This window comes from Triticum dicoccoides, chromosome 2A, assembly GCF_002162155.2.
Source record: "Triticum dicoccoides isolate Atlit2015 ecotype Zavitan chromosome 2A, WEW_v2.0, whole genome shotgun sequence".
In the NCBI taxonomy this organism is placed as follows: domain Eukaryota; kingdom Viridiplantae; phylum Streptophyta; class Magnoliopsida; order Poales; family Poaceae; genus Triticum; species Triticum dicoccoides.
The window spans coordinates 724,231,747-724,241,832 of record NC_041382.1 but is presented as its reverse complement, the minus strand read 5'-3'; the positions used below and the strand labels follow the sequence as shown (position 1 = coordinate 724,241,832).

Below are 10,086 nucleotides of genomic sequence, written 5' to 3'. Positions count from 1 at the left end.
GCCCAACTTGAGCAAAAACAACTCGAGTGGCACAAGGGGCAAGCAACGTGTAAGGACTTGCTACAATTGCGGCAACGTGAGTCATTTGATTGCGGAATGCCCGTATGAGAAGAGGGAAGACAATGGTGGCAAACTCATCCGAAAGGACAAGGCCAAGTCGTTCCCCAACAAGAACAACTTCACCAAGAAGACTCCTCACAAGGCCTTGGTTGTGCAAGAAGAGTACAATGAGGATGAGGACGATGATGAAGATGATGAGTCGGTTGCCATGGCCTCCGTCGCCATTGCAACAATGTCACAAGTGTCTCTCTTTGACTCACCCAACGAGAGCATCAACGCCAAGTGCCTCATGGCTAAAGCCACCAACAAGGTAACCTCCAACATCAAAACTACCATCATTAATCATCCTTCCCTATCGGATAGCATTAATGAAGTTGAGGGAGCTAATGTGGAGGCTAACGAGTTTGAGGCCTTTATGGGCAAACTCAAGGGAAAATCCAAGAAGCACTTTGTTGCTCTCTTGGAACAACTTGGTGAGGCCAATGACATGATCGAGGCTCACGAAGACACCATCTCAAAGATGGAAGGGCATAGTCGTGACTATGCCGACGAGATTTTGGATCTTTCCAATGCTCTTGAGGAAGAGCGTGGTCTTCGTTTGGCTCTTGAGGAGTCATACAACGTTGATCATGCTAAGTTAGAGAAAGATTATGATCATGCCCTCGTTGTTTCTCGTGTGCTAAATTCCGAGAAGGCCAAACTCGGAGTTGATCTTGCTAGACTCAAATAGGAGTTTTATATACTTGACAAGGCCCACAAGGCCTTGAAGGGCATTCACGCTAGTCTCAAGGAGTCTCATGATCAACTCCAAGTGAAGCTAACTAAGGAGAAAGCAACTTTTCCTCATATGGTTTTAATTGATAATGCAAATGCTACTAACCTGTGTTGTGAGCATATACATCTTGTTGAGGAAAATGCTAAGTTGAAGGAGCAACTTGAGAGAGGCCTTGCGACTTGCATACAAGGCAAGAAGAACCTCAATGATCTCTTGATCAACCAAAAGGGAGGTGTGGCGAAGGAAGGGGTTGGGTACGTCCCCGACTCCAAAAACAAGAAGAAGAATGACAAGACCAAACGACCTCCTCCCCTCATGCAAACCTTTGTGAGGGCGGGAGAGAGTGTCCCCGAGGAGAAGAAGAAGAACAAAGTCAAAAAGGGCAATGTCACCTCACCCAACAAAGCCGGCAATTTTAATCCTTCTTATGTGTTGTGTCGTGCTAGTGATGGGCATGTTTATGCCAAATTTGTTGGTTCTCCTCATGAGTACATTGAATGGTCTATTTGGGTTCCTAAGACCCTTGTTACTAACATCAAAGGACCCATTACAAAATGGGTACCTAAAACCAAGCATTGATCTCTTGTAGGTGTTTGCTTCCGGTGGTGGATCATGGTTGCTCGATAGCGGAGCTACAAATCATATGACCGGAAGCAAGGACTTGGTGGTGGACGTGCACAAGGTTCCATCTATGCCCACCAATGTCGAGTGGGGTGACGCCTCATCTTCCAAGGTATTGGGACTTGGCAAGGTGGTCATCTCTCATGATCTCACGATCGAGAAGGTCATGCTTGTTGAGTCCCTGGCATACAATTTACTTTCCGTTCGTCAACTTGCAATCATGGGCTTTGCCACTTTCTTTGATATCGATACCGTGGCCCTCTTGTGGAGCAAGACTCTTAAAGTAGCCTTTGTTGGGCATGTCAAGAACGGTCTATATGTGATTAACTTCTCGGAGCGACCCACTAAGACCGCGACATGCCTAATGGCTAAAGTTGATGTGGGGTGGCTTTGGCATCGCCGTTTAGCCCATGTCAATATGAGATCTTTGCAAAGTCTCCTAAAGGGGGACCATGTCCATGGACTAACGAATGTTAGTTTTGCTAAAGATCGTGCTTGCAGTGCCTGTATCGAAGGAAAGCTACATGAGAAGGCTCACCCTCCCATGACCATCATTTACTCAAAGAGGCCTTTGGAGCTCCTTCACATGGATCTCTTTGGGCCTCCATCCTTTGATAGTCTTGGAGGCAGAAAGTATTGCTTGGTGATTGTGGATGACTACTCAAGGTACACGTGGATGTTTTTCTTCAAGAGGAAGAGCGAGACCCAACAAACCGTCATTGACTTTGCCAATGAAGCACAACGTCAACACAATGCAAAGATCTTGACAATAAGAAGTGACAACGGCACCGATTTCAAGAACTACACCTTGGATGAATTTCTTAGTGATGAGGGAATCAAGCATCAATATTCCGCACCATACACCCCTCAACAAAACGATGTTGCGGAGAGGAAGAACCGGACGTTGATGGATGCGGCAAGGACCATGATGGCGGAGTTCAAGTCTCCGTACAACTTTTGGGCCGAAGCCATCAACACCGCGTGTCATGCATCAAATTGGCTCTACCTCCGCAAAGGCTTGAACAAGACTCCTTATGAGATACTCACCGGAACAAGCCCAACCTCAAGTACTTCCGGGTATTCGGGTGTAAGTGTTTCATTCTCAAGAAAGGTGTTCGGTTGTCTAAATTTGAGGCTAGAGCTTATGAGGGCATATTTGTTGGTTATGCTACAAACTCTCATGCTTACCGTGTCCTCAATAAATCCACGGGACTTATTGAGGAGACGTGTAACGTGGAGTTTGATGAGAATAACGGCTCCCAAGTGGAGCAAAGTGGCACTTGTGATGTAGGTGATGAAATTCCTCCTCAAGCCATAAGAAGAATGGGTGTTGGTTTCATCCTACCCATTGAGGAACCCCTTGTGGCCGAAGGAGAAGGACAATGCTCCACTCAAGTGGAGCCATCACCAACCCAAGGCCCACACGCTTCCGAAGAACAAAGTGAAGGCCCTCAACCTCATGAACAAGACCTAGGGCAAGATCATACTCAAGACGGTGTTGACACACCAAGTGATGCTCAAGGTCAAGTTCTCTCCCCCGAGCAAGTTCAAGACCAAGAACAAGTTCATGACGATGCTCAAGATGATCAAGTAACCGCTCCTCAACTCACCACCGAGGAGGAATTAGAGCGTCGTGCCGCCAAAGTTGCTTCCAAGATCTCCACCAAGGATCATCTCATGAAGAATGTGCTTGGAAGCTTAAGAAAGGGGGTAAGCACTCGTACACAATTAGCAAATTATTGTGAGCATCACGCGTTTGTCTCTTGTGTGGAACCTCACAAGGTCTATGAGGCGCTCGAAGATCCGGATTGGCTCAATGCCATGCATGAAGAACTCAACAACTTCGAGCGCAACAAAGTGTGGAGATTGGTGCCAAGGCCAACGGGGACCCACAATGTCATTGGAACCAAGTGGATATTCAAGAACAAGCAAGATGCCCATGGGATTATCATTCGCAACAAGGCTCGTTTGGTAGCACAAGGCTACTCCCAAGTCGAGGGTATCGACTACGGTGAAACCTTTGCTCCCGTTGCTCGTCTTGAATCCATTCGCATGCTGATTGCATATGCTTCTCATCATAACTTTAAGTTACATCAAATGGATGTGAAGAGTGCTTTTCTTAATGGTCCCATTAATGAATTGGTGTACGTCAAGCAACCCCCCGGGTTCGAGGATCCCTACTTTCCCGATCATGTGTATCAACTCGATAAGGCACTCTATGGCCTTAAACAAGCCCCACGTGCGTGGTATGACCACCTTACCGAGTTGTTACAAGACCGTGGGTTTGAAGTTGGGATAATCGACCCCACTCCTTTTACTAAGAAGGTCAAAGGGGAGTTGTTTGTGTGCCAATTATATGTTGATGATATTATATTTGGTTCTCCTAACAAAGCTTTCAATGAGGAATTTGCCGCTCTCATGACCTCAAAGTTCGAGATGTCCTCCATGGGGGAGTTGAAGTTCTTTCTAGGGTTCGAAGTGAAGCAAAGAAGAGAAGGAACCTTCATCAATCAATCCAAATACACTCAAGACATGCTCAAGAGATTCAAGCTAAGTGACGTCAAGCCGGCTTCCACCCCAATGCCCACCAAGTGCCAACTTGATCTAGATCCCAATGGTAAAGTGGTGGATCAAAAGGTATATCGTTCCATGATTGGATCCTTGCTTTACCTTTGTGCATCTAGACCGGACATCATGTTGAGTGTGGGAATTTGTGCACGGTTTCAAGCCGCACCTAAGGAAAGTCACTATGTGGCCGTCAAACGAATCTTTCGATATTTGGCTCATACCCCAAACTTTGGCTTATGGTACCCAAGAGGATCAAACTTCAAGCTTGTAGGGTACTCGGATTCCGATTGGGCGGGAGACAAAGTGGATAGGAAGTCCACTTCCGGAGGATGCCAATTCCTTGGTTGCTCGTTGGTAAGTTGGTCTTCCAAAAAGCAAAGTTGTGTGTCTCTCTCGTCCACCGAAGCGGAGTATGTTGCGGCCGGTAGTTGTTGTGCACAACTCTTATGGATGAGGCAAACTTTAAAGGATTACGATGTCACTTATGACAAGGTGCCTCTTTGGTGTGACAATGAAAGTGCCATCAAGATTTCTCTCAACCCGGTGCAACACTTCAAGACGAATCATATTGAGATTCGGTATCACTTCATCCGGGATCACATTAGGCGAGGAGAGATCGAGCTCAACTATGTCAACACTCATGACAACCTTGTAGATATTTTCACGAAGCCCTTGGATGAAGCAAGATTTCGCGAGTTAAGGCATGAGCTAAATATCATTGATTCGAGCAATGTTGCTTTAACCCGTGCACACCCTACCACGCTCAATTTGTTGTCTAGTTTAGGTGTAGGCATGGACATAGGGGGAGTGTTGTTCTCTCAATGAACTCTCCCTCCCCCCATTATGCATAAATTGATCAAGTCTTTCACTTTAGCCATTATTGATGGCACGTGTGCTTCAAAGACGAGTTTTGGTCATGGGCCCAAGGTTAAAATCTTCGCGGCGCCATACCTCTTGACTCAAACATAGGTGGCTTCGGCCACCGCCCTCTCTTGAAGAGAGGTTTCTTGGCCTCTTGCTGGTGTGTTCTTTTGCTTTTCGTTGCGGGTTTTCTGTTTTTTTAGCTAAGCCATGTAGTCTAGTTGCCGCGGTGTGCTGAGCGGTACTGCCGCTGCTGGCGAGCGGTACTACCGTTGATAAGTGGTACTACTGCTGGTGATGGACGGTACTACCGTGGTAAGCGGTACTACCGCCACACAAGTGCCGTACTACCGCTTATGAGCGGTACTACCGCTACCCAGCGCTGTACTACCGCTGCGGGGCGGGGCCAGGTTTTTTATCGGGGCAGGGGGAGGTTTTCTTCTTCCCCATACCCATTTGCTCGCCCCCTCGTGCCTCTCCCTCTCTCCAGCACCGTTCTGCCGTGGAAGGGATCCGGTGGATCTCCTCCTCCGGGGCGTTCCTCTCCATTTCCTTCGGTGGAGTCAATCCCCACCTCGTCCTCTTGCCATGGATGCCGGTGATGACATTTCCGAGCAGCAAGGTCGCCGTATCAACCCCGGGCGTGCCACCTCCAAGCGCTACCGGACCTCAGAGCCTGCCGGTGGTTCCTCGAGCACCCAATCGCCTCCAGCAAGTGCTTCTGCAAGTGTTCCTCCACCTCCTCAGCAATCGAAGCGAGCCGCCAACAAGCCAAAAGGGAAGGCTATGACCGAGATGAATAGCAAGGAGTTTTGGGAGAAGCGTCGCCGCAACCCCTATACGGTGGACCAAGAACCCACTTTGGTCAACCGTCCGTTCTGAAACCGTTTTCAGTTTGCCATCTACTTTGATGTGATCAAGGCCAAGAAGAATCTCTATGTTGATGTTCGCTCCATTGACACCGATGCTATGGAGAAGGATCCAGAGTACTTTGGAGAAGCCTTTTAGATGTGCACTCAGCTGAACATTCTCAGGATCATGCAGTTCAACAAGGACTTTGATGCGGATTTGTTGGCTCAATTCTATGCCACCGTCCATCTTGGAACAGATAGCGACAGGACTCTGACTTGGATGACCAATGGCAAGCGGCTTTCTGTCACGTGGCGGGCATTCATGGAGTTACTTGATGTGGTGGATAACGGGCTTGAGACTCCTGTCGGTTTCCGTCCTCACTGCCATGTTACTTCCACCCACAAGCAAGCCCTTTGGCCCTACTGCACTGTGAAGGTTCACCCTGTCACTGAGAAGAAGACCTACGAGCTGTGTCCGTATCTGGACATTCTTCATCGCATATTCCGTGAGACTCTCTTCCCTCGCATTGGGAATCTGGATCAGGTTCACTCCTACCTTGTGGACATGCTCCTTTTCTGTCAGCATGAGAAGGAAGCAAACACTGGAGAGAGCCTGGATATCTCTCATGTCATGTGGTCTGAACTTGTATCTGCCGTGTCTGAGCGCAAGTGTCCTATCTATGGTCCCTTCATCATGAGGCTCATTGAGAGGGCCCGCGCACAGACTTATCCCAGAGTGCTGCTGGAAACTGGAGAGTTGGTGTCACATGAGATCAAGCGTCTGAGGAAGAAGGACAACTGGTCAGCGCCTCACACAGGGGGTCCTTCTGCTACTGCTGCCACAGGGGGCCCGTCTGCTGCTGCTGCTGCCATGGGAACTGAGGGTGAGGCTGCTCCTGATTCCCACGATGAGGATGTTAGCCACTCCAGTGCAGAACCATCTTGGGCCCAGAAGCTCAAGTGCAAGATGAAGAATCTCTTCTGCATGGAGTCCCATGGTCAGTACATGACTCATGTGGTGGAGAAGAATGCCAGGACGCGCCACAAGGAGATCATGCGTCAGTTGGGAGCCACAGTTGTCAGTGGGTCTGAGGGACAGATCACTGAAGAGGAGGACTGGATTCATCAGAACTGTCACTAGACGGACTCCGATGCCGAGCACTTTTCAACCCACGATGAAGATGCAGAGATGTGATGTTCAGGACCTTCCTCGCCCATCACCTGGAGTCGTAGTGTCCCTCTCTGCCCTTTTTGGTGTCTCGATGCCAAAGGGGGAGAGAGTTTAGGGATTTGTGTTTGCGAGTGTGTCTTTGTGTCGTTCGTTTGCTTTCTCGCTGTTGGTTTTGTTTGGTTTTGTGCTTGTGAGACCTAAGTTCCAGACATATGGTGTAAGACATATGCTACCTTTGTTATCTTATATATGTGTTATGCACCTCAGTATCTTATAGGTTGGATGCTTATCCTATCATAGATGTGTTCTCATATATCTTGCTTAGGTTGTTGGTCTCTAAAATATAGGGGGAGCCGTGATCCTAGTATGTGTGCCGTGCAGTCCAAAGCACTTATCTAGTGTGCACAACATCTAGGGGGAGCCTATCTATATTTTAAGAGACGTGGGTTCTCTTGTATTCTATGTCTTTACTCTTTTCTATGCAAATCCCGTATTGTCATCAATCCACCAAAAAGGGGGAGATTGTAAGGGCATATTTATCCCTACGGTGTTTTGGTGATTGATGACAATGCATTTGCGGACTAATCGGGTGCTTTGAGTTCTTTCAGATATTCATCTTTTGGCATGAAACGATTATTTCCCCTCGGCGCTCTACTCAAGACAGTGTAGCTTCTTTCGTGACTTTGTTGGTGGACTAAGTTTCGTAGTAGTCACCGTACTATCAAGAGGGGATCTGCTTCGGTATGGTTTGGGTGGAATCAACACGTACACGTTCTTCTCTCAACCACCGTTTCTTTCCGTCTCTCTGGAGCTCCTCTTTTCTCCTCTGTGCGTCTTTTCCTGGACCCAGTGGTAGTACCGCGGGCCACATCGGTAGTACCGCTGAGACTCACTAAGCGGCAGTACCGCTCCTCGGAGCGGTAGTACCGCTTTGTGGCCTCAGCTGCAGTATCGCTGCGACTCCGTGTTCCTACCGCCTCGACTCGAGTGCGCATTTTCTCGTGTCGGGTTTTATGGCACTAGCTGCAGTATAGCGGTAGTACGGCTGAAGCTCATCAAGCGGTAGTACCGCTCCTTCGAGCGGTAGTACCGCTGGATGGCCTCAGCCGCAGTACCGCTGTGGCTCCGTGCTCCTACCGCCTCGACTCGAGTGCGCATTTTCTCGTGTCGGGTTTTACGGTACTAGCTGCAGTAGTAGTGGCGGTAGTGCTGCTTGCGAGCACTAGTACCGCCCTGCCTCCGCGGTAGTACCGCTCTGGGTCCCAGCCCCAGCCCCTTCTCTTCTAGCGCGGCAGTACCGCTGGGGTGGAGCGGTAGTACCGCTTATGAGCGGTAGTGCCGCCCTGCCCGCGCGGTAGTACCGCTCTCTGCGGGGCTGAGTGGGGGGTAACGGTTGGATTGTTCCCCCCACTATAAAAGGGTGTCTTCTTCCCCCCTTTGACCTATCTCTTCCACCATTAAAGCTCCATTATTGCTCCAAGCTCCATTTTCGCCCGATCTCACTCCCTAGCCAACCAAACTTGTTGATTTGCTCGGGAGTGGTTGAGAAGGCCCCGATCTACACTTCCACCGAGAGAGTTTTGATTCCCCCACTCATCCTTAGCGGATCTTGTTACTCTTGGGTGTTTGAGCACCCTAGACGGTTGAGGTCACCTCGGAGCCATATTCCATTGTGGTGAAGCTTCGTGGTGTTGTTGGGAGCCTCCGATTAAGTTGTGGAGTTTGCCTCAACCTTGTTTGTAAAGGTTCGGTCGCCGCCTTCAAGGGCACCAATAGTGGAATCACGGCATCTCGCATTGTGTGAGGGCGTGAGGAGAATATGGTGGCCCTAGTGGCTTCTTGGGGAGCATTGTGCCTCCACACCGCTCCAACGGAGACGTACTTCCCTTTAAAAGGAAGGAACTTCGGTAACACATCCTCGTCTTCACCGGATCCACTCTTGGTTATCTCTTACCTTTACTTGTGCTAGCTCTTTAGTGTTTGTTCCCTTGCTTGCTTGTGTGCTTGTTGTTGTTGCATCATATAGGTTGTTCACCTAGTTGCACATCTAGACAACCTACTTTGATGCAAAGTTTAATTTGGTAAAGAAAGGTTAAAAATTGGTAGTTGCCTATTCACCCCCCCTCTAGTCAACCATATCGATCCTTTCTACGCCGAAAGGAGGGATGGATAAGACTTATTTGGCGGCGCAATGATCTGGAATGGTGGTGAGAAACCATACGAAGCGGCGGCGGCTAGGGTAGACGTCTGCCTGACTATATAGTGCGGGCCGGGTAGGTCGTGGGAGTAAACCCCACGTCCAAGTCGTCTCGACCCAAAAGAATCAGAAACGGTTCAGTAATTAACGCATCCATTAGTTATTAATTAATGACTCATTAATTTTTTCCGAGCAGCAAAAATATAGACAACGTGCATAGCTCTGTCCTCGGCTCGGCTCAATCCCGCAACCCGCGGCACGGCGTGGCGCCGCGCGTCGTGACGAGGCGAGGCGAGCGAGGAGGAGGAGCGCGCGTGTAGGTCTCCTCTTCTCATGCTCATACAAGTGGTAGAAGAGCTCACCTTATAAAGATGCGCAACTCTCTCTCAACTTCCGGGGTGGGACTAAACTTTAGCCTCACTCGCTCTACTCACATGTGTGCATGAATGAGCCAAGAGAATTTAAGAATTTTAGTTGGGCTTTGGGCCAAAGGCCTACTAGCGTCTAAATCTCGAACCGTTTTCCCTATTGGATTCCTCACATCTAGATCTTCAAAACTAGATCCCGTGTTAATAGGTTTTGACGAACTTTTTTTCACGAAAAAAATCAGGCGAAAAAACCGAACCGAGAGCATGTGTTTTGCCTCTCGTGGAAGAAAAAAAACAAAAACACGTTTTTCCGTTTCCGAGAGGCACGGCCGTGACTCTCGTGAAAGCACAACCGTGCCTCTCACGAAAACAAAACCGTGACTCTCACAAAAGAAAAAAAACAGAAAATGTGTTTTTCCCTTTCGGTGAGGCACGGCCGTGACTCTCGTGAAAGCACAACCGTGCCTCTCGCGGAAGCAAAATCGTAACTCTCGTGAAAGAAAAAAGACAGAAAACGCGTTTTGTTTTTCCCTTTCCGAGAAGCACCGCCGTGACTCTCGCGAAAGCACAACCGTGCCTCTCACGAAAGTAAAACCGTGACTCTCGTGAAAGAA

At 48.8% G+C, this 10,086-nt stretch overlaps 1 pseudogene; it reads left to right on the top strand.

Moving 5' to 3' along the window:
• The first annotated feature begins 6,607 nt into the window (after nucleotides 1-6,607).
• LOC119358212 overlaps nucleotides 6,608-10,086 on the top strand; it is a 7,128-nt pseudogene continuing 3,649 nt past the window's right edge.